Below are 25744 nucleotides of genomic sequence, written 5' to 3'. Positions count from 1 at the left end.
ATCTACATATGCTCAACGGCTAAACAGCCGGGGGTATGCCAGGAAGTAGCACATGGGGCTAAGATATTCTGTCTAGACTATTATTTCGTTTCTGGGAACCTAAAGGAAGACTTAACATCTTAGAAGTTAAACCTCAACCTTCGAGTGACAACGATTTAATCGGAATGGCTTTAGAAGTAGTGCGCACCCATGAACATCGAGAACATATGGGCCCAGTAGACTTATAATGGCCCACAAATAGATAAAAATTGGCAGGACTAAGATAATAAAGATCAGCCAAACATTTAAACAAGCCGACATGAACCAGGTGGACTATACGTGGATTCTAAGAGACGTCCTAAAACCATGTAAATCTCATGAAGCGACATCTAAGATCCACTATGATCCAATGGTGCATAAAGCCAAAAAAATAATGCAAGCAGACATCAGATTAATAAAAAAGGGAAAATCTACAGAGTGTAGAGAAACGATGCGACTGAGGAAACAAAAATACAACAAGTGGCTGATCTCTACAAAAATGCAATGAATGCAAACTGAAGCCGAAGATATGTTAAAGACAATCTGCCGGAAAAACACTAGAGACCTTTGGACCCTGTTAAATAACGGTGGATCATTCAGAACCGAAAATATGCTAGCACAAATCTGCAAGGCTAGATGGTGCGAACATTATACAAACTTGTTTGCAGCTCTGAAAGATACCCCTCTCAAAGAGAATCTAGATTCACCACTTGAATGGCGAATAGACATAGATTTAGATGATATTGAAGCTAAAATTATGAAACTCAGTTAATCGAAAAGCAGCCGGCCCAGATGGGATCTCAAACCATCTCCTGAAAAAAATCCAAAGGAATGGAGTAAGATCCTACTGCAAATTTATAAACAAATGCTGAGAACAAACCAAGTGGCGATTTCCTGGTGTGAGGCAATAATAGTCCTGATTTATAAAAAAGGAGATAGATCAGATCCCCACAATTACCGACCAATAGCGTTGTTAAACTCTATGGGAAAGTTGTTTGCCACAATCCTCTTACGAGATCTAACAAACTGGGCAAAAAAAGCATGAATCTTAGATTTACATCAAACAGGTTTAATCAAAATAAATCGGAACATCATTAATTATCTTCATTTTGGGAATTCTGAAATCTAAAGTATTACAATCCGGCTCAAGAATTTGCACTGCCTTTTTAGACCTAGAAAAGGCATTTGAACCGAATGAAATTATGGTCCAAACTTGCAAGGTGGAATTGCCCGAGCGACCTAATTGATGCTATTCGTGCCCTCTATACCAACACCACTGTTCAAAGACTACAATGCTTTCACCAATATTTAACAACAAATGATATGAAAATCAACGCCCATAAATCTAAAGTCCTACAATTGACATCTGCGCGACTTCTGAACCTTAAGAATCAGAATTGGTGGATTAATAATGTGAAACTTGACGTGGTCGATTCAATGACCTACTTAGGAGTGTTGATTGACAAGAATTGTGACAACAAGGCACATTATCAGTCTCTCCAATTAAAAACAAAGCTACTAGCAGCACAAGGAGTGAGAATCCTCAAAAAATACAGAAGATTCTCTTTGATTCCCCTTTTATCATTTTATCATCAAAAAGTTGCTGCTATTCTAACATATGGATCGGAAGGAATGCTATGTTTACCATGGAAAATATGGTCATCTTTAGAGGGGGTTTTCTGACGTAAATGCCTAAAATTACCCAATGTTCTCAAGATGGGGGATATCTGCCAAGAACTTAGATTGCAATCCCTGGAGAGTGTGGTGCTGTGGAAATCGATAGCACTGTACAGGAAAACCAAGCTAGCAGAAACGGATTCACTCCATGAAATCTTGGTTGCTGAAGCCCAAGGACACGATGTGACACTTTAAAATTGGTGCTCCAAAATCGCAAACATAATGTATGATTGCGAGCTGTGTGAAGAAGAGCTATTGGCCAATCCTATGATAATCAAAAGAAAAATAATCGAGCAAGACTGGATAGAAACTGTGCAAGTGAGAAATCAAGATCTACATCGACCATCCCAGGAAAAAGGAAAAAGAGGACTAAATAGCCTACCATTGTATCTGAAAATAATTCATTCGCCAATTACCGAGTTCTTGTTCTTACAGTAAGACTAAACATTCTAAATACCAAAGAAATAGCCTTGGAGAGGAAACTGATACCTCAGGAAGAAGCCTTTTATAGATTCTGTAGGAGGGAAGGCATTATTGAAACCTTGCCTCATTGGGTAACAGCTTGCCCTAATTTGACCAATCTACGCACCACATATTTGAAGAAAACACAATCAATGACCTATTTTGACCTCGATCAGAACTGGTGGGAATGGATAATTATGGGAGAAAGAGCCAGTTTATGCCTAGAAATGCTTACGTTTTTCGAAGCCATTTTACTGAAGGCCAATAAACAAACATTGCACTAAAAGCGTGAAATAAGGTTATCAACTTTGACTTGGAACATTTTCCTTTCTCCCTACCGTGCTGCGCATATCCATTTAATGTTGCGAAAATGGTTGACTATAACTATAAAGATCTTCTTATGATCCTAGGTGGACATGATTGTAAATGGTTAATTTAATTTGTAAACATTTTAATAAAAATTACATGTTCACCATTCCTCTCAACTTCATCTTATCTGCTTTAAGGCCGATATGGATAGGGTGAGAGTGCCACAAGGAGAAGTTTCAGAAATTAGGAAGGAATAAGATTAAGGATTAAGAAAGGAATCTTGTTGTACTGCTGGGAAACAATATATGGTTTCTGCCTTGTGGTGCTGTTATTGATTAGGAATTTACCACTGTCCATGACAATCCTGCTGTTGGAAGCAAGGTCACCCACATCTCAGTCATTAGACAGCGCCAACATTTCTTTCTGAGGTTCGTTCATGCACCAGAAACTTCCACAGGACCACCTGAAAATGTTTTTGCTGACCAACTGAAATTACATCATTGTACATGATCGACCACCAATGTGACAATTGCAATAAGGAACAACAGCTACAGTCTAGCATTGGAAGGGCTTTCTTCACACCAACTCACTTGCAGCTTATTCTCAATGCATGTAATGTGCAAAATCCCTTTGAGGAGGCCAAACAGAGTCACAGATCAGCGTTACTTACTGAGCATAGCCTTATACTTATGCAAGAGTAAGCTTTCCAGAAGGAAGAAGGAAAATGAAAATCTTGGAGAGTGCCACATCGCCTAGCTGGTTAGGCAACTGCTGTCAATCTTTCGAGATGACTCACACAAAAAAAACATGAAAAAAACGGGAACATCTTTGTGTATCATTCCTTGACCCTCACATTTAAGTAAAAGGAACTAAAATCAAGATTGTGGGCAGTCAGGGGACACATTGTGAGTATGTAAAATGTGCAAGGCTGAGCTATGAAGGCACTTGCAAGAGTGTAGGCAGTAAGGACAGGCAACTCCTGAGCAAGCAAACCGCTGAGATAAAAAGCTCACCTAGCAGTTCATTTTCTCAACTCCAGCTTTGATGGATTGAGGTGGAACCTGAGTTGGGTGTAAAACTGTCACAATTAGAACATTTTGGGACTTGATTAAATATGTTGAGAAGTGATACTGAATTTACACATTTAAAGTTCCTGGATACAAATGATATAAAAGCAACCTCCTGAAGTACATATTGGGGAGGGGCATTTGCGGATTATGCTTGCTGTTGGAACATAAAACTAACAAGAGATGCTAAAAGTGTCTTTCACTTCACAGTACCAGTAGGGAAGGTGCATGCATAGAGCATGAGATCAGTGAAGGGCGATGGATGGATTGCATTGGCCCTTGTGACTTTTGTTGTTATGCCGGCTTACACCCATTAGGAGTGGTGGGAGGTCATGGAGTGGCAATCCATATGAAACAGTCATCATTCAGGTGAAACAACTGTCTTGAAGCAGCCGTAGTTCTGAGATAGGGTTCCACAAAGGGAAGGGTGTTGACTTTGTTTTGGGAAGTCATACCTCAGGTAGTGTTGCATAACTGGAAGAGGCGGAATGTAGTTTTGGGGGACAGAGCAGTTTCTGAGGAACCATGTCCCTAATGTAGCATTTGTACAATGAAAAGGGTGGAGCTACAACCTGGAACCGAGTAAAGCTTAAGGGAAAGTGGCTGCCCTTTAGATTTAAACCTTTCCTTGAACCAACATCTGAAACACCAACAAAATAAATGCAATAAAATGTAATGTCTTTTTGTAGAGGGTTGTGTATTTGAAGGTTGTTAGTGGGTCGCCTTGTTTTCGTTCCCCTTTTATGTAAAAAAAAGAAGGTTCCGGTACAAGCCAAGGGATGGCAGCATAACTGCAGAGCTCCTGCATTCCTGACTCCCTGGAAAGTATTTGGCTGGTGAGTTTCACCTTTATTTTGGGCATAGAATGTCTTTTACTTCCTCCCAGAAAGATTACTTACCTGCAAAGGGTTCCATGTCATTTTACCGACAGGAATTCCTTCGAAGCAGTTTACTTTGAAGGAATTCCACCCAAAAAGCTTTTTTTTTTAAATGTGTGTGAGGGATGTTCCCCTAATCCCTCTTTTCCCTATACGAATCCCCTACCTCAGGCCCCTCCCCACCTCTTTTAAACTCTTCCCCCTAACCCCCTATACAATTAGATATGTTTTTCGGTGTAATTCCTTCAAAGTAAATTACTTCGAAGGAATTCCTGTCCGCAAAACGATGGGATCCGCTAGAGACAAGGTGGATGAAAGGGATACAAAACATATGGCAATGATGTCTCAAATCACTGCTGACATTATGGGCCTCATTATGAGGCAGGCGGCTGCCATTAAGGGCACGGCTGCCGCCAGTAATGATTTTTTACCAGAGCCCAGAAGAAAAAGTTACTTCTTACCTTGTAACGTTCTTTCGATGGGATGTTCCTCCGACGTATTCCTTATCTTAGATATCTCTTTCCAGCTTTGCTGGCCTCGGAAATATTTTCTCTCTAGAGGGCGCTGCGCGTCGACGTCCGCCGAGTCGATGTCCCTCGACAGCCGCCGTATCGACGTCGACGTCATCCTGCCTATAAAGGCAGCGCGCAGCGTCCGTTGCTCAGTTCCGTTTTGTAGCCCACAATAATTCTTTCTGGACTAGACTAATCACCCTGAAGGAGCGTAAACTGCAACAACAAGGGAAGTAGTACTGCGGGGATGGATGGGAGGGTCGATAAGAAATACGTCGGAGGAACATCCCATCGAAAGAACGTTACAAGGTAAGAAGTAACTTGTTCTTCGAAGGGATTGTGTCCTCTGACATATTCCTTATCTTAGATAGGCTCCCATAGCAGTATTCTGTTATTGGAGGTGGGAGTACTGACTTCATGCTTCCTCTTATTGATGAATAGAGTGCAATACTGCCCTTCCAAACCTAGTTTCCTGACTGGAGGAGGAATCCAAGTTGTAAAACCGTGTAAAGGTATGGACGGACAACCATGTGGCAGCCGCACATATGTCTCGAACCGGCACTCCTCTTTTGAGGGCCGATGAAGCTGCGATACCTCTGGTCGAATGAGCCCTAAGATTTTGAGGGGGCTCTTTTCCTGCCAGTTTATAACATTCCAAAATGGCTAAAATAATCCATCTTGAAATGGTCTGCTTAGTTATCGGTAGCCCCAGCTTGTGACCTGCGTAGCCTACAAACAGCTGGTCTGCTTGTCTTATCCCAGCCAGTCTACTAATGTAAAAACTTAAAGCCCTTCTTGGGTCCAGCCTGTGTAACCTCTCTTCCTCTTTCCCCGGATGGGGAGGAGGATAGAAAGATGGAAGGGTAATCTTCTGTGTGACATGAAATTCAGAAACCACCTTTGGGAGGAAATTAGGCTTCACTTGCAGAACAACTTTGTCTTTGTGAAAGATTGTATGAGGGGGTTTACAAGAAAGAGCTTGTAACTCGCTCACCCTTCTAGCAGATGTAAGTGCTACTAATAAAACAGTCTTAAGGGTAAGAAACCTTAACGAACAAGAGTGGAGTGGTTCGAAAGGTGTGCCCATCAGGAAAGTTAGGACTAAATTTAAATCCCATAGGGGAACCTGGAATGGTCTTGGGGGATAAACGTTAGTTAACCCCTTTAGAAACTGTATTACCAAGGGTAACTTGAAATAGGATGGTTCTTCCACAGTGCGCTTAAAGATGGATAGCGCTGCGAGATAGCCCTTGATAGTGCCAACTTGAAGGCCTGAATTTGCCAAGTAGAGTAGAAAGGATAACACCGTTGGAGTACCACATGAAAAGGGGTCGATATTCTCTTCTCTACACCAGCTGCAAAATCTGTTCCAACGGCAGCGGTATAAAGATTTTGTTGCTGGCCTTCTTGCCGAAAGCAACACCTCCATAACGTCATCAGGGAGGTCCCAATCCTTGTACCTCAGCCTTTCAGAAGCCAAGCTTGAAGGTTGAGGGTTTTGATATCTGGATGGAGAACCTGACCTCCCTTCTGTGAGAGCAGATTCTCTCTGAGTGGAAGTCGAATTGGAGGGCAGATGGACAAGTCTAGAAGGTCCGGGTACCACATTCTCCTGGCCCAATCGGGGCAATTAGGATCATGGTTTTCCTGAATCTTCTCAACCTCCTGATCATTTGAGGAATGACAGGGACTGGTGGAAACGCATACAGGAGTGGAAACTCCCAGTCCACTATGAACGCGTCTCCCAGAGCTCCTCTCCGGGGAAATTCCCTTGAACAGAACAGATCGCACTTCCTGTTGACACTGCTGGCGAACAGATCCACCTGAGGGGTTCCCCAAAGGGCGAAGATCTCTTGAAGGACTTCCTGAGCTAGTTCCCACTCGTGGGAGACTGTGCTCTGCCTGTTTAGAGAGTCCGCTGTCAAGTTCTTCTCTCCGGCTAGGTGAACTGCCGATAGAGAGATTCCTTCTTGGATTGCCCAAAACCAGAGCTGCATCGCCTCTCTGCACAGTGGTAGTGATCCTACACCTCCTCTTTTGTTGAGGTAATGCATGGCCACTGTGTTGTCCGTCATTATCAGGACATTCTTTCCTTGTACAGATGGCAGAAAAGCCTTCAGCGCAAGTCTGATGGCCCTCAGCTCCAACAGGTTGATAAGTAGTCTGGACTCCGATGGAGACCAATGACCGCTGATCGTCAAGTCGTTGGCGTGGGCTCCCCACCCCGTAAGTGAGGCATCCGTGACCACTGTTATCTCCGGCCAAGGTTGCCAAAACTGCTCTCCTTTCAGAATGTTCTCCTGACAGGCCCACCACTGAAGGTCTCGAGCCACCCTGTCGGGAACCTGAAGAAGATCTGTCATTCTCCCTGAGAATTGTGACCACTGAGTTCTCAGTGCCCACTGGAGAGATCTCATTCTCAGGGGAGCCTCTGGCACTAGGAAAATGCAAGATGCCATGAGGCCTAGCAACCTCAAAAAGTCGAAGGCTGGGAGACGTTGGGCATTTTGAAACTTGGTGACCATCTGTAGAATATCTTGAGCCCTCACCTCTGGTGGCGAGGCCTTTCCCAGGGAAGTGTCCAGGATCGCTCCGATGAACTGGAGTCTCTGCGATGGTATCATTTGTGACTTCTTTAAATTGAGGGAGAGGCCCAGTCTGTGAAGGGAGTGGCAAACATAATATAGCTGGATCTGAGCTTGTTCCGAAGATACAGCTCTGATCAACCAATCGTCCAGGTAGGGGTAGACGTGAATCCCTTCCCTCCTTAGACTTGCAACCACTACCGACATTAACTTGGTGAAGACCCTTGGGCGGAGGTCAGCCCAAATGGCAGAACTCGAAATTGATAATGAGAGTTGCCAATTGCGAACCTCAGGTATTTCCTGTGTTTGAGATGGATTGGCACATGGAAATAAGCATCCTGGAGGTCCAGAGATACCAACCAGTCCTGGAACTGAAGGGCCTGAAGGATCTGAGAGAGAGAGTTACCATCTTGAATTTGTCTTTCCTGAGGAATTTGTTCAATTCCTGCAAGTCCAAGATGGGTCTCAGTCCTCCGTCTTTCTTTGGTATGAGAAAGTAAGGGGAGTACCAGCCCTTGTTCCTCTCCGCTACAGGTACCGGTTCTATGGCACCTTTCTCTAGCAGGTCTAAAATTTCCTGCAAGAGGAGCGGATCTGGAGCTTTTTGAAGCTGATCCCCGGTGGATGACTCTGAGGTATGCGTAGGAGAGGCAGGCAGTAACCTTGTGTAACTGTCTCCAATGCCCAAGCATCTGACGTGATAGCCTGCCATTCCGCCAGATGTTGAGTTAACCTGCCTCCTACAGGTGTCTTGTGAGGGAAGTCCTCAGAGTGGTTTAGGGGCGGCTGATGCAGATGGTAAAGAGGCACCTGCTGTTGCTGCGGCTTTTGAATATCTACCCCTTCCACCTCGGGTAGTTCTTCTTTGTCCCCTTTGAGCCGGTCGTCCTCTACCTCTTCCGAATGCGGAGTAGAAGCGAAAAGACTTGCCTCTCGCAGAGGTTCCTGTGGGACGAAAAGGTGTCTGACGGATTGCAGCGCCTAGGGATTTTGCTGCTGCCTTTGATGTTTGCAGTTTTTCTAAACTGTCATCCACCTTTTTCCCAAACAAAGAAGAGCCATCAAATGGCATGTTCAAGAGCCTGGCTTGCACATCTGGGGCAAAAACAGACTTTCTCAACCAAGCAAATCTCCTGGTTGTTGTACTTGCCGCCATTGCTCTGCTGATACTGTCAGCCGAGTCAATGCCCGTCTGGAGGGATTCGCACATAGCGTCTTTACCGTCCCTTATGATATTTAGGAACGCCTCCCTTTCTTCTCCCTCCGGGATTCAGTCAGCCGCTGTAGAAGCACACTCCCAAAGTGTATGGCTAAATCTAGCAAGGGTGCAAGTAGCATTAATAGATTTTAACGCCAGTGGGACGGTAGGGTAAGCAGTCTTGATGTCAGTAGAAGATGCTGCCTGTACCACCAGACTTTCTGGGGATGGGCGTTTGGACAAAAACTCTGGGTCTACAGAAGATACCCTTTATTTAGCAGACAGTTTTTTATTTACTGCCGGGACGACATCTGGGGTTTCCCAGTTCGTCATTATTTTTCTTTGAAGAGCTTTATGAAAAGGTACTGCAGGATCCTCCTGTGGACCTTTATCAAGAATATCCGTGAGGTCATCCTGTTGGAAAGCTGGTGAAGGTGTTGACCACCCCATAAATTCTGTAATCCTGGCCATTAAGGCTCTATAAGGGGTTTCAGCATGCTCCCCCGGGTCTGGCCTAGCAAACTCCACCTCTGGGGAAGTGTCTAAACCACTTGCCTCATGTAAGGAATCATGGAGTTCCTTTAATCTGCGTTCCTCTGAGGATAACTCCTCTTGAACTGGGGTTGCAGATCCCTGCAACTCAAATGGCTCTTCTTGATCAGACAGTTCTCCCTCTTCCATAATTGAAGACATTGTTCTCAATTGGTCTGAGCTCACAAAGGGTGTGAAACCCATCTCCAAGGCAGAGGGTGCCAAACCTGTCGTAATCGGCCTCGAAAACGTCGATGTTGTCAACGCCGACGTCGAAGGCTTCGAAAGTGGCGTCGAAAAACAAAGTTGGAGGCCTCAAGGTCTTCGATAGAATCGGAATTCTGCTCGAGGATATCGACAATCTCGACGACATCGAAGACCTGGGAATAGCCACTGGGTGCGCCGCAACCGTGACTTTCCTTGGCGTCGACGCTGGTGTTGAGGATGGCGTCGAGTCGACAGTCCCGTGTGTCGAAGGTCCCTTCGACAACGGCGTCGAAGACACCGACCTCGGCGTCGACGGAACCTTCGAAGAAGGATTCGAGGTCTTTGCTTTACTCGAGGGTTTTGTGACGCGCTCGAGAAGCTTCCTTCGCCGGGTGCTGCGACTCGCGGCGTTTTGGACCTTCGGGTCTTTCGACCAGAGCATCGCTCTCGGCAGTCTTCGAGGGGGTCAAGGCCGCTTTCTCGAAGACGCTCATCATATTTTTTCGGAATTCCTCCCATTCAGCTCGGGAACTATGCTTTGTGGGGCAAGGGATTCTCTTAGGTGAAACAGAGGAAGGGGATCTTCGGCGTCTCCTTTTCGAGTGCTTCGATCTCGAAGTATGATGGGACCCGCTTCGAGACCTGGAGCGCGAATGGTGACGAGGAGACGAATGTCTCGACTTCGTCGAGGAAGAAGAAGCTTTAGGAGTCTTACCTTTTTCCAGCTTCCCCCTACGCTCCTTCGGGGCTTTAGCTGTCATGGACATACAGTCCTCACACTCCGAACAATGGTGTTCAGCTCTCAAACACCACAGACAGACCCTGTGAGGGTCCGTTAACGACATCTTTTTTCCACAGTCTCTGCATTTTTTAAAGCCGGACCGAGGGGTCGTCGGTTCAGACGAGGAAGCCATCGAGTATGGATCGAACATCTCGAGGAAAATGGAATAATATATCTACGAAACTGAGCAACGATATTCCAAGGCACTGAGTAAGCGCAGAAAAACAGAACTGAGCAACGGACGCTGCGCGCGGCCTTTATAGGCAGGATGACGTCGACACGGCGGCTGTCGAGGGACATCGACTCGGCGCACGTCGACGCGCAGCGCCCTCTATAGAGAAAATTTTTTCGAGGCCAGCAAAGCTGGAAAGAGATATCTAAGATAAGGAATACGTCGGAGGACACAATCCCTTCGAAAAGGGCAATTACCGGGTCATGCCGACCTTGACGGACCCGGTAATTGCCCTTTTCTGGGCTCTGGAAAAAATGATTCCCCATTCCCTTTGAGCCCCATTCCCATAGGGCTCAATGGGAATGGGGAGGATGCTAACAACGGGCCCGTTAACAACAGGCCCATTGTTAGAATCCTGGTCTGCTAGCGGGTCCCGCTCTGGAAGCCTGGTCTGGCCAGGCGTTAAGAGCGAGACCCGCTGCAGAACTCGTAATGTTGTGGAGAGGTAACAACAGCACTGGTAGCACTAACGGCGCCATTGTTGCCTTTCCGCAACACTCGTAATGAGGCCCTATGAGTTCAATTAGAGATATATCAAGGATGCCCTAATTTTAAACAGCATGCACATTGATCATTTTAAAAAGAGGATCTCCTAAGGGGAAGACTGCTGTGAAGTCCTGGAGAGTACAGTTGAGGCCCTCTCTACAGTTAGAGAAAATGTCTAGTAAGCTTTCTCAACAGGAACCTTTTTCTTCGGGAGGAACAATCAGCACATTTTAGGTTTTCCAAGGGGCAAAGAAGAGTAACCAGATTGCATTTCCTGCAAAGTCCTCTCTGCTCCAGAAACTCCCGGGAAGATTTTTGAGATTAGAAGGCCCATCAGTGTCTGGAGTGGGAGAGCATCCTTGTCGAATCATTCTAAACTTTTTACAACATCCTATGAAGGAGATGCTCATTAAGTGCACAAGGGAGCTGCAAAATATGGTCTATGGCCCGAGGAGCACAATATTTTTTATTGGTGACTATATTGAAGATGTCACTGACAAGAGGAAGATGTTCCAGAGAGACAAGGAACTTCCTAGGGGGTGACACCTAACCTTTGGTAAACCCAACTTGACTTAAGGTGGCGTCTGAGGGGGTGAATCATACCTTCCAATAGGCTCAAAAGTTGGAGGAATTTTTAAATGGCATTGGGGATGGCCTATGAAACATCTGGTTGATTTATCCAAAATCCAAAGAAAATCAAAAGCTTGAGATCTGGCTTGGGGGTTGGGTGGAGTAGGAAATGTAACAATCTGAAGGATATTGATGTGGCTTTACACATTATTAACTGGACTTCTTGCCTATGTGTATAGTTGGCAGTATAGTATGGGATGTTGAGTTGTAATACCTGCTGTGCCCTTGTTTTGTGTTGCTATATAGAGCCATGCTCACTCATTTTTCACTTCTTTGGGACTTGGACATTATTAGTGTTTATTTGGCTCCATCTAAATGAGGCCTCAAAATGGTGGCGGGCCGTGACGCAACTAACTGACATTTTTGTCAGTTTACAGTTGTTGTGGTGAGCTCGCGGAACCCGCACCATGTCTTCTCCTTCCCTTGGTTCACTGACCTGGTGTACAATGGAGTAGCACAAGCCCGTGCTGCAGTAAGTGCAAGTGGTGCTGGAAGTCTCGTCCTCTAATTCTGGTCTGCACTTTGTGGGTTCTGTGTATGCTGCACTCTATTAAGGAAATGGATGGAGGTGTGAGGTGGTGTAAGTTGTCAGAGCAGCCTGAGGTAGTGTGATAAGCGGCTGATCTTCGGTAGCTAGAATCTACAGTGCATCTTGAGAACCTGTACAGATCATTTGACTCTTGCGGGGCACCTTTGTGACTTGGCCCTTGCTGCCCCTCTGCCTAGTTTTATGGATATTGTATGAAATGGATGCAGAGGCTCATGATTAAAGCCAATATTTTCTGCCTATGGATTTTAGGCCAATGGTTAGTGGACTCTTTGTATACATGTCTGTGCTATTGCACCACTGAGTAACAGGGCCTGTGAATCATACGTGATAAATAACGAGTCTTGAAACAGCTGGGGATGGTGTGCTGTGGCACTGGTAATATTGGCCTGGTGACCCGTCAATTGATCTGACTATGCAGGGGTGCTGGGTTTGGGAATGTATGGCATTGCTGATTTTGACCCTACCCCCACTGCAACATAGGTGTATTTGACTTGCTGCATAATTGAGGATGGGAGGTGGTGCATGCATGGTTTTATCATAAACAGTTCTTGGCTGAGTCTTCTTCCTGAGCGCTGTGTGTTGGTGCCAGCCTACTAGGATCTGTTTTGACATGTCCTGTATTAATCAAGTTCTATAACCAACCAATTTATTTAGACTGTCTCCCACTGTTCTCCTTCCCTTCACTGGGGATCGGGCAGTGGTTGAAGGCCTAGGATGAGGAACATAGCACTGCCTAAGCGCAGTTTCCTCCTTGTGTATTCTCCTTTTCGTAAACCGTTTTAGCTGGTGGAAGGACCTCATGTGATGTTTGGAAAGACCGTGGAGGTGGTCATCCTGGCATTGCTCAGTTTTGTAGTTGACTTATTATGGATATATTTGGATAATAGATTGACTGGTCCTAAAGGTGATCCTATTTTTTCATAAATGTACTCAGCTGTTGACCTATGCTCTTTGCATCTCTCACTGTGCTTGACTGTCCATTCTGGAAGTTCCGTCTCCAGGTTCTTCTTGGCTGAAATGCTGTGTTATCAGGTACATTTATGTGGGGGGCCTGCACTGGAGTCACTTGTGCATTGCATCTAATTGTCTTTCTGAATTACGTTGTCCTACCGGGGTCAATCAATACTGACACAGTGTTATGTGGGGACTGTTGCATTCTATTGGGTTGAACCTTGGCCTCCTAGATTGCGCTCTTGGAGTTAGCGTGACTGCCGGATGAATTGAATGGTTATTACAAGGTTCAGGCACAGGGGTCAGGCTTTTGAACAAGGCAATTACATTGGGAGTAGTTTGCTGGGTGTGAAAAGCTCTTGGTGAATAGAGTGATGAAATCTCTTAATAACACTTATATTGTGGGTATCTACATCAGTGATGGTGTTTCAGTCAACAAAATTATCATCATCAACTCTTGCTTCCAGGACTTTTATGAAAACCTCCTCATGGAGAGGACAGGTCCCTGATGAGATAAAACTTGATGTTTGTTTTTGACAAACTTTGTCAGCCTTCGATTATAGAGATGGATAGAGGTGGCTTGGATGATATGATTAAGGCCGAGGAAGGTGATTGCAACATTGTGTGCCAGAAAAAGTGTTAAGGACAGGATGACTTTTGTGAGGAATTCTTTAAGGAACATAATGCTGCGTTGGCACAGTTCCTGGCAGCCCTATTTTACAAGTGTGCAGTAAGGGTCTCCCTTCCTGACTCGATAAAAGAGTCAGTGATTATCCTTGTCCCCAAACCCAGGAGGGTTGTCTTGCAGTAAGACGATTACAGACCTATTCTGTTATTGAACCTGAATGTCAAAATATTTACAAAAGTGCCAGTGCTCAGGGTCAGAAAAGTGGCAGGGAAACTAGTCCACAAATGACAGTATGATTTATGAGTGGAAGATGCAGATCAACTGCAATATCAGGACTCTGTTGAATTTCTTGTGTGTCTTTAAAGATGATCCCTCCCCCAGGTGGCAGTTTGTGTTGACACAGAGATTTGGGCAGAGGTTTGTGGGAGCCATCAGTTCATTGTACTCTGCAACCAGGGCCTACTCTCTAAATGCTTTTCACTGGAGAAAGGGGCATGTCAAGGTTGTCCGCTATCGCCCTTATTATTAAACCTTGCACTAGAACTTCTGGCTGGGGCCACTAGGCAGGATGTTCAGATCAGAGGTCTGTCTCTATTGGGAATGAGGTGTAGAAAGTACTTTTGCCTGCAGATAACATTTTGGACTTGCTTGGTGACACATCTAGTAGCAGGGATCCACGTATGTCGCTGATTGCTAAGTTTGTGCGAATCACTGGATACCAAATCAAATGAAGAAAGACTGGGCCCCCATCCCCCTCCCCAATCTCCAAGGCCTGTTTCAGAGTTCACATGGCAGAATGGTCTTTAAAATGTTCTGGAGATAGACTCCAGTATCAAAGGGTGAAGATAGTTTGTGATGTGAATTCAGCACTGATGGTCAATATTGGTAAAGCCCTGTGAGAGATTAAATGCCTCTACAGTGGTGGGGGAAGCTGAATCTGACCCTTTGGGGCAAAGCAAATGCTACTAAAATGTGTATCCTCACAAGGATCCTTTAAGTTATGCAGCCCCGCCATTGCCATTATAGAAGGGATTCATTACTTTTTGTGTGGTGAGGGTAAGAAAACGTACCTACCTTGGGGAGTGTTATACAGGTTAGCACTGAGTGGTGAGTTTGGCTTTCATGATGGGCTGAGGTGCTACTGGGCTTCGGTTCTTACAGATTATGCTCAATGGTTTTGGGGTGACATCTCTCAATCTATGTCAGGGTTCTCCATTGAACAGGACAGGCTGGTGCCTGTTCCATTGGAATCAGCTCTGGCAATGGATAGGTTGCCTATCCCTTTGGTTGTTAGCTGTATAGCAAAGGGATTGCGTGTCTACATGATGGGGCCTCAAGACGGGGGGGTTCATCACTGCCTGGTCAATTTTCAGTACTAAATGTTTAAATATAAACTACAGAACAGGGAAAAGGAGAAATTGTAGAAACTGACCAATCTCTTAGGGAACGCAGTCTCCTTGACTTTCTTGGGTATTCTAGACCCACCTATGTTGGTTGTACTGATCTCTTCCAGAAGGCATTCAGTAGCCACTAATGTGGGCTGCTAAATGAAGTGCCAGGACCAGATGAGGAATAGGAGAAGATAAGCAATTAGTCCGAAGAATTAAATCGTAGTCCCTCTCCCCGAAAGGGAAAAGATCTGCAGATTGTTGCATGTGGGGATACTGGACCCACGGTTTCAACTTCAACAATAGAGGATGGTTTTTAGGATTTACTGAACCCCAGACCAGGATACAGCATTGCGTTTTGCAGGATTCAGGCCTCTGCTGGAACTGTGTTAGGGAGGTGGGATCATGAACTACATATTTCAAAGGTTTTCCAAACTCTCCCAATTATTGGACAATGTCATGAGAAGAATCAATTTTGCAGTCGATAGCATGCTCTCAAGAGACCAAGAATTAAAATTACTCCAGTTGCACAGGTAGGTGAAACACTTCTCTGTATGTAAATGACTGTAGAAACACTGAGTGTTAATACTCAATAAGACGAGGTTTTAAAGTCCTGGAAGTCCTCATGTAGCCCAACGGTGGAAATGTGGCTGGATGTAATGTTTCTCCAATCGAAGTATAAGAAGGCAGCATTTCAACACAAGAATGACCTGGATGGCTTTAATAACATTTGGGATGCTTATAATGGCTTGCACTTGCAACACGAGTTCCCTCTATAAGAGTATTGAACCACTACCCCATTGTTTACTTTCTGCTTGTGTTCCACTACTGTTTTTATCCTAGGGATGGTTGGGTGGTTTCGTATATGTGCTTTATGTTGATGCTGGGGTGAAGCTAGGAATCTATATGGTTGGATGTATATGTCATCGCTCTGTAGTACATCCTTCTTCGCATTGAATAAATATATTTTTGAAAGAAAAAGGGATGGAATAAATAAAAGTAAAATCAACAGGGCCCGCTAAAAAATAAAACTATTTGTAGTACATCCTGCAGCAACAAGATCTTCAGCATGTTCACACCACCATTTCAGCCTGCTTGAAAATCATACACCACGTACTAAACCCCTGCCTAAGAGCCTTACAGGAAAGAGCTTGAACCTTCTAAAACAAATTCTACCTAAGCCCTTCTGCACAACCTATTAGGCGTCTGTACCATTTCCTCTCACTCAAGTTCCTACACCACTACTTTCTCTCCGGTTCCTCCACCATCATCCCCATGCTGTTTAACCTATCCAGTCCAACCATCAGCCCCAAGCTCTATCACATTCAGCAGAGATTGTCTATGTGCCTCATCAGCAGGTTCTATAACTCAGTCTCCTCTCTTCATATCCAAGGAGGAGAAGAAACATTCAACTGCCGTATTACACTGCACATCAAGATCACTGTACTAGCTGATGGACAACAGTACATCCTGCTCTGCCACATTAAAACAAAATAAATCATCAAAAATAAACCCACAAGTAGAGAAAAGAAAATGATTGGAAATTAAAGGAACCCTAAAAATAAATAGTGTATCTTCTGATAGAAAATAAGAACAAAGCAAAACAAATGTTGCAACAAACACTAACAATGGAAAACTGGTTTCTCTAAATAAATAAAATTCCAAATAAAAAAATATACAACGTATGGTTTCCGCTTTCCCTAAAATAAACTAGTTTCCTTAACCAAGAAAACAAATCTTTTTCTAATGAAATTGCTGTCTAACTCTCTTTAAAAATTACTCAACTTCCAAGTGTGTTGATAGGAATTCCCAAAATTAAAGGTTGATGGTTGGAAGGTTTTGAATTATTCATATTCTCTGTCTTTGTTCTGGGCAGCCTTCCAGATCTTCATTTTTCAGCCAGCCATACAATTACTAAAAGGGGAAGACCATATGCAAATTATGATTGGTGTCACCTCCAAAAGGGGCAGTCCAGCCCAAACTGCTAGGTCACATTGCTTCTGCCCGAGATAACAAACACCCCTATACATGATGGTTATGACTGATTCAAAACCTTCTATGAGTCCTCAGGTTTGCTTTGGTTAGCATTCTCCCACATTTCTCAAATCAAACTAAACCCACAAAGGATGAAGGCATTCACTGGTAACTTATTAAGGTTCTCAATGTAAGTTTACACCTTTGAACTCGTCCAAAACAAACATAGGACAGAATCCCATGCAACTACCTCTATCTCAACTGAAAACAAGCAGACGTTTAACCTGTTGGATCCTGTGAACTCACACCAATTTAGCGGTGGGCTTATAGAGTTTGGATGGGCTGATTTTGAAAAGATTTGCCAGGGCCTGGGAAGGCTAACACCATCAAGAAAAAGACAATATTTGGTGGCGTTTATGGCAAAGGGGGGATGTTGAGAGAACCAGGTGGACAAGGCCAATACTGTGCTAGAGAAAGCCAGTGGGGCGGACAAAGCTTATTATGCAAGACATGACAGGGGGACGTTGGGACTGGCTTTGAGCCTTTCCAGGCGCAAGACAAGGCAGTGGCTATTTATGGGGCAGAGGCTTGGGGCTATGCGGATACATCAGCCATGAGAACAAAAGAAAATACATTCCTGAAAGCCATCTTGTTGCTCCCCCAAAGTAACCCAACAAGCACCTCTCGTATTTGTTTTGTTTGTTTTAACACGAGGGTAATAGGGCGCAGCAGTACAGGCTATGCAAAGCTTAGGTTACATGGTTACAGATAATAATATCCAGGCAATGGCAGTAATACAGGTAATATACAGATAATAATATACAGGCAATAACAGTAACACAGATAAACAGGAGTGGAGATGTACAGATACTAGGTGGGGAGTATATACAGGCAGGTGGTGAGAGGAGCTGGGGAGCACTGGCTAGTTGATAGAAGACTTCAGCTGGTTGATATAGCTGGATCTAAATTTGAGGTAGGGTTTCTCGTTGCGTAAAGGATGGGGCAATGAGTTCCATACTTGAGCCGCTCGGACGGGGAAGCTGGCACCCCCGGCCTTGGTTAATTTGAATCTTGGAATGATAGGGTATTGACATTAGAGATTCTTGAGGGTCTGGAGGAGCTTCTCTCTGCAACTCTATCCGTGAGATAGCGAGGTGCCGCATTATTCAAGGCTTTATGCGTAAGGGATGCAACTTTTAAGAGGATTTTGTCTTGGGTCGACAACCAGTTATTATTACGCCTCATCTTTGATATATGTGCTCTTTTAGATATACCGAGAGCTGCTCTCAAGGCATTATTTTGTAAAATTTGGATTCTATGTGGCATAGATTTATTAGCACCAATATATAAAGCATTGCAATAATCGAGCCTAGAAAAGATAAGGGCTCTAGCTAAGATGATACAATTGTCATCTGAGATCAAATGTTTACCTGCTCTGATGAGCTTACATGTGTAAACTGTAGCTGATGCTAATGAATTCACCTGTTTGTTAAATTAGAAGGTGGCATCTAAGTAGAAGCCAAGTGTCTTCCCTTCCTTGGCTACCTTGATAATGTTCCCATCGATCTCAAAAGAAGAGTAGTCCTGGCCTAGTTTTCTGAGATTATAATGTGTGCCCAGAATGATTAATTCAGTTTTGTCATCATTCAGGCATAGACCATGAGTTGCCATCCATGCCTGGATGATGAGATACACCCCATTTAGCAAGGCCAAATCCTTGTTGTAATCCCCTGAAAGTGGGAGGAGAAACTGGCTATCATCTGCATAATTAGTGTAGGTGATACCAAGAAGGTCTAGATCATCAAAAAGGGGCTTAGTAAATATGTTGTATAGGGTAGGGGATACACAGGAGCCCTGGGGAACGCCACACAAAATGAGGATCGGGTCAGGCGCATCTGAGGGGGAAAACACCCTCATGGTCATATCACTGAGGAAGGATTCGACCCATGTTATAGCTTCTTTGGAGAAGTGTGCAGCAGAATTTAGGTGGCTGCAAAGGACCTTGTGATCAAGTTTGAATGCGGCCGAGAGATCCAATAGTAGTAGAAGGGCTGTTTGACCTTTGTCCCGTAGCTCATCTATTTGAGCCTTCAAATCGATGAGGGCGGTCTCGGTGCCATGTTGGGGACAGAAACCCAATTGCCGTACTCCCAAAAGCTTGTGTTGTTCCAAGAATATTTGGATTTGGGTATATGCAATCTTGTCAGGAATGGCACTGTCGTTATGGGGCGGTAGTTAGTAAGGATGAGGGGGTCTAAGGTTTCTTTTTTCAGCAAAGGCAATACCCATGATTGTTTCAAGTTGGTCGGCACAGTGCCTGAGGCGAATGAGGCATTAACGAGTTTGGATATGAAAGGTGAGAGTTCTCTAGCGGCGTCTTTTATAAGTTGTGCAGGGCACAGGTCGCCTTGACAGATAGAAGGCTTAAGAGAGAGGATGACTTTCTCAACCTCCAAGATGGACGTTTTGGCAAATCTGAATTGAGTAGCTGGGTTTTGTTCCTTAGAAGTTGGGTTGGTATTAGTTTATCGTGATTGATTAAGTGATGCTTTCTTAGAAGCTATTTTCTTTTGGAGCATGGCTACTTTGTTAGCTAGTGCTTGTTGTATTTCTGTGCACCAGATTTTGGGCCTCATTACACGGTAGGCGGTAACCATGCCGCTATTAGCGCCATGGTTGCTGCCAGTATTTTACCGTGTCCGCCTTGGTGGATAGCGGAATTACCGCCCTACTCCAGGGTGAGCGGGGGCGGTAATTCTCCATTCACCAATGCACTTCCCCATTCCCATTTTTGCCCCCGTAGGGCTCAATGGGAATGGAGAAGGTGCTAATTACGGTACCGCAAATTGCGGTACCGTAATTAGCACCAAGGTCCCTTTGCGGCACCCTACTTTAACGGCTGGTAAAACCAGCTTTTAAGGTCGGGTCCCGCGAAGGGAACTCGTAGTAAGGCGGTAAGGGTTTACCAGTACCGGTGCCCTTACCGGTACCGGTAAACCCTTACTGCCTACCGTGTAATGAGGCCCTTTGTCTTTTGTGCATGTATCTGGAATGGGAGTGGGCGACTCTAATTCCTTGAGGATGGAGAACAGTTGGCTCATACTCGAGTTAGCCATAGAAATGCACTTGTTGTATGAGTTGCGCATGGTCAGGAGGATTTCCTTCTTGTAGCGAGAGGAGATTTCTACGAGTTTGTTTTTATGGACCTCTGATGGGGTTAGCCTCCAAGTGGATTTGTAACTCCTCTTAAGTTGTCGTAGATCCTTCAGTTGAGGGGTGAACCATTTATTGAGGTGGGCTTTAGGTTTACTTGGTCTTAGTTTTAAGGGGGCAATGCTGTCAAGAGTGGTTAGCATAATTTTGTTGTACTCTTCAACGAGCAACATCGGGTCTAGGTGTTGATCAAGTTGGTTCAGAGTGTGTAGGATAGCGGGAATCACTTTATCCTTCGTGATACTCTTTTTATTCCTAGTTGGACATTGTGGGGCCATATTGGAGACTGTCGGGAGTGGTCTAGTGGTGGATAGTTCAAAGGTCACAAGGTAGTGGTTCGTTCACAATTGTGGGGAGATGGAAGTAATGGAGGCGGTACAGCTGTAATCCGCTAAGCATTCGAGAATCCTCCCTTTACCATGGGTAGGTTCTAGAATTTTTTGAGTTAAACCTAGTTCAGTGAGGGTATTAGCCACAGTGATGGCAAATTTGTCTGATGGGTCATTATAACCCAGATTAAAATCCCCCAGAATTAGCAGTTGTGTAGATGTTTTAAGATTATTGGACAGTAGACTATGAATATCTTCCTCGAATGTTCCCACAAGGGCAAGGGGTCTGTAGATGAGGTAGATAATCAATGTCTGGGAGTTGTGAAGCGGGAGTTTGATTGGAAGCACTTCGCAGGAATTGGAGACTAGAGTGGAAGTGGTTTTCATTGCATAGGCTGATTTTAGCGATGATGGCAATGCCACCACCGCACATGTTACTTCTATCTTGTCTCAGAATGGTAAAACCATCTGGGATTGCAAGAGACAATAGAGGTCCTGCTGCATCATGCAGCCAGGACTCTGTGATGGCGAGGAAGTCCAACCTATTGGTCAGTATAAGTTCACAGATGTCCGTGGCATGCGCAGTCAAGGATCTGGCATTTATTAGCTCACCTTTGAGAGGGGGGGCCGCTATGGTAGGTTTAGTTTGTTTAGTTTTGGTAAGCGAGGTTTGAGGTGTCTGGATTTTGCCTTTGGCAGTGTATACTTTTTGGCAATTGATTCTTTTGTTAGTGGCAGGGAGGGATCTTGTCAGAGGCTCATGGAGTCTCGTGAGTCTCGCTCTAAGTCTGGAATTTCTGGTGGGTAGGCTACATGGAATGCTCGGAGGTCCGCTAGTAGGTCCGCTAGTAGGGTATAGTCGATCCATGTTGGTGGAGATAGTTGTAAGTGTGCAGGTTAAGTTGTGTAGGAATCTCTTGGTAGTTAAGTGGAGACTGGTATCAGGTGTTTGGTAGGTAGTGAGCAGTAAGTATATGATGGACCAGAGGCAGTAGGTTATGATGCTCATGGTGTGAGGCTGCTAGGGCTATGGCTTTTATGCTTAGGCTACACTTGCTATGTGGTGGCCAGGATGGAGGTCGTCTGGGCTGGTGAGTGGGTTTTAGGTATACTCAAATTTTAAGGGGAGGCTAAAAGCAGCTAGAGGCAGGTGCAGGTGTATTCTAGGCCCTGCGGCAGGATTCAGGAAGAGCTAGGTCACATTCTATACCAGGTCATGCTAGGCGTGAGTGCCATTGGGGATGAAGATCTATCCTAGTCACTTGTCCTAGATGCTACAGACTGAATCGCATTCTAACCAATGGCATACTGGATATAAATGTTGATCAGCAAAAATCACAGAGAAGCCAGAAAATCACACATTGTGTGGATGGTTCAGCAGTTAGTTCAGCTCATCAGTATATGCACCTTACAGGTATCAATTTGGCAGAAGAGAATGTTTGCTAGTCAGTGTGGACACAGTGAATATATCAACTATGGCTAATAGCAGCACCTAAGAGCTGGTGACAGACCAGTAATATAGGCGTTATAGACAAGTTCACATATGAGCAGTCATTATAACCCAGATTAAAATCCCCCAAAATGAGCAGTTGTGTAGATGTTTTAAGATTATTGGACAGTAGACTATTAATATCTTCCTCAAATGTTCCCACAAGGCCAAGGGGTCTGTAGATGAGGTAGATAATCAATGTCTGGGAGTTGTGAAGCGGGAGTTTGATTGCAAGCACTTCGCAGGAATTGGAGACTAGAGTGGAAGTGGTTTTCATGCCTAGGCTGATTTTAGCGATGATGGCAATGCCACCACCTCACATGTTACTTCTATCTTGTCTCAGAATGGTAAAACCATCTGGGATTGCAATAGACAATAGAGGCCCTGCTGCATCATGCAGCCAGGACTCTGTGATGGTGAGGAAGTCCAACCTATTGGTCAGTATAAGTTCACAGATGTCCGTGGCATGTGCAGTCAAGGATCTGGCATTTATTAGCCCACCTTTGAGAGGGGGGGCCGCTATGGTAGGTTTAGTTTGTTTTGGTAAGCAAGGTTTGAGGTGTCTGGATTTTGCCGTTGGCAGTGTATACTTTTGGGCAATTGATTCTTTTGTTAGTGGCAGGGAGGGATCTTGTCAGAGGCTCATGGAGTTTCGTGAGTCTCGCTCTAAGTCTGGAATTTCTGGTGGGTAGGCTACATGGAATACTCGGAGGTCCGCTAGTAGGTCCGCTAGTAGGGTATAGTCGATCCATGGTGGTGGAGATAGTTGTAAGTGTGCAGGTTAAGTTGTGTAGGAATCTCTTGGTAGTTAAGTGGAGGCTGGTATCAGGTGTTTGGTAGGTAGTGAGCAGTAAGTATGTGACGTACCAGAGGCAGTAGGTTATGATGCTCATGGTGTGAGGCTGCTAGGGCTATGGCTTTTATGCTTAGGCTACACTTGCTATGTGGTGGCCAGGATGGAGGTTGTCTGGGCTGGTGGGTGGGTTTTAGGTACACTCAAATTTTAAGGGGAGGCTAAAAGCAGCTAGAGGCAGGTGCAGGTGTATTCTAGGCCCTGGGGCAGGATTCAGGAAGAGCTAGGTCACATTCTATACCAGGTCATGCTAGGCGTGAGTGCCATTGGGGATGAAGATCTATCCTAGTCACTTGGCCTAGATGCTATAGACTGAATCGCATTCTAACCAATGGCATACTGGATATACATGTTGATCAGCAAAAATGACAAAGAAGCACAGAAAATCACACATTGTGTGGATGGTTCAGCAGTTAGTATGCAGCTCATCAGTATATGCACCTTACAGGAATCAATTTGGCAGAACAGAATGTTTGCTAGTCAGTCTGGACACAGTGAATATATCAACTATGGCTAATAGCAGCACCTAAGAGCTGGTGACAGACCAGTGATACAGGCGTTATAGACAAGTTCACATATGAGCAGTTAGCGCCAAGTCTAATGCTAGAGTTTCAGGCATCACAGGAGTGTAGCAAATGACAAAGGATGGTAAGCGTATGATTGCATAATTAGGCAGCGTGATAGTATAAATATGCATCTCTGGTACAGGCTCTTACTATGCATAATGTGTATACAGTCATAAGGAAGAATTACATAGGCAGTAGTACAAGTAATGGCATAAGGGCATGTCTCAAACTGCGGTCATAACAAAAAGACCAAAGCGGTAACTAACGGGGAATACTGGATGCGCTGGCCACCATTGGCGCGGTGAACATGTGATTTGAATAGATTTGCTCGAGTGGGCAGGACGGGTCATGGGGTCTCCCAAGAGGGATCGTAAGTACAGTACCTTATGTTGCGCCCTCGGCAGAGGGTTCTGCCAGGACGGGCAGGGTTTCTGACAGACGGCAGATCAGGCTTAGGACAGGAGCCTTTTTTCGCGTGTCTTAGTTCGAGGGCCGGCCTAACGCAATTGGCTAATGTAGCCCACAGTGCCCAATCAGCACGCTCCTGTGACCACAATGATGTTGTGAGGGGTTTTAGGGCACACAGCAATAGTACCCCAAGCTTACCTATTCATACTGGTGCAGATCTGGGTGCCTGGTGCTGCTCCTGCAGCCTGGAGGGCCTGAGGTGAGCTCCTGCTCAGGTGGGGGGAGGCATTGTGAAGAGGGCTCGGGACAGGTGCCTTTTTCCCCATGCCTTAGTTCGAGGGCCGGCGCTCTCCTGCTGGCATAATGTGATTGGCTAATGTAGCCGACAGTGCCCAATCAGCAGGCTCCTGTGACCACAATGATGGTTACTCCTGGCTGGAGTCGGGGATGCCTAAAACGGCGGCCATTTTCGGATGGTCTACTCCTCGTGGTTCTTAATGGAGTCTAGTGATCTTCAAAAGTAATGCAGTGACAATTTCAAATTTAGAAGACAAAGCGAATAATCCACAGGTATTTCAGCTATAATTATACTTATTGGAGACATCTGCGTGATTCAGGCAGTGATGTCGTGAGGGGCTTTGGGGCGCACAGCAATAGTACCCCAAGCTTACCTATTCATCCTGGTGCAGATTCGGGTGCCTGGTGCTGCTCCTGCAGCCTGGAGGGCGCAAGGTGAGCTCCCGTTCAGGTGGGGGGGGGGCACTGTATGGAATGTAATCTCCCGCCAATTGATAAGGAACTAGCAATCAGACCAGTTTTCTATTGGGTTAGGATTTGGGGTACTCGGGAACTTGAGGAATAGCGCCAAACATTGGCACATGTGTTATCTTTGAGGGGTTGGCAGAAGATTTCCTGACTGGTGCACGCCAAACATTGGTTGGCCCAGCTGGGTCTCTGTGTTTACTGGCAAAGCCCATGCCAGATGGAGCACAATGCCAAAAATACAGTGAAGGGGGCCTTCAATAGATACAAGGAATAAAGAGCTAGGAACCTCACACTTGCCCTGGCCACAGGCCCGGTGTATCTTTCCGTAAAAGAGTCCCAGAGGTTTTAAAACTATTTGAAAATTCTCAAACCAGCATTTGCTTGGGCGTTGTACATGAGGCTACGCCTGGGATCCCTGCCATTAGGAGACACAACTAAAAAGTGGGCGGGCCTGAAAAGCTCAAGCTGAAATTATTTTAAGAGGGTTTGTAGTATAAGAACATTATTTACCATTCAACTTCAGTTCTAGTTCATATACCTCGTGTAGATCCACAAAAAAAACATGGCTTCATTTATGTGTCCATAATGCTAAAAACACAATATTGTGAAGCATGTTTTTGAAAAACAATGATTTTGCTTATTTTATACATTTTACACATTAAATCAATGATTTGTTGAAAGCAAGAGAATTGGTCAAGCGAGGCCACTGAGAGTTCCAGCGCTATTGCCGTGAATCAAAATTATAGCGTGCGGCAGCGGTCAACTGTTAAATTGTGGGTGCCTTGACCAACACCCCAGAGAGAAACTTAATGGAACAAGAGTAAACAGTAGAACTGCGTCACATCAAAGAACATCCAACAAGTACAGTTGTACTGTATTTTAATTTGTATTCGAGACAGCCTGACACGTGTTTCGAGCGTAGCTCTTCCTCTGAGGCTGTTCCAATATAATCAGTTTTGTTAATAGAGTACATTAATATATGCATTGCCATTCACAATATGTAGTCCAGATCAAGGGGTCATTTGAGGTTGTGCCACATATATACAATAGATTAAGC

The 25744-nt window shown here is 44.9% G+C and overlaps 1 protein-coding gene across 1 annotated transcript in view; it reads right to left on the bottom strand.

Annotated features, from left to right (window-relative positions):
- MARCHF11 (membrane associated ring-CH-type finger 11) overlaps window positions 1-25744 on the bottom strand; it is a 324601-nt gene that overhangs the window by 66446 nt on the left and 232411 nt on the right. The window lies entirely within an intron of this gene.

The sequence above is a fragment of the Ambystoma mexicanum genome, chromosome 5q (assembly GCF_040938575.1).
Source record: "Ambystoma mexicanum isolate Mex_15411 chromosome 5q, UKY_AmexF1_1, whole genome shotgun sequence".
Lineage (NCBI taxonomy): Eukaryota > Metazoa > Chordata > Amphibia > Caudata > Ambystomatidae > Ambystoma > Ambystoma mexicanum.
The sequence above is the reverse complement of the archived record's forward strand: the minus strand, read 5'-3'. Positions and strand labels throughout refer to the sequence as shown.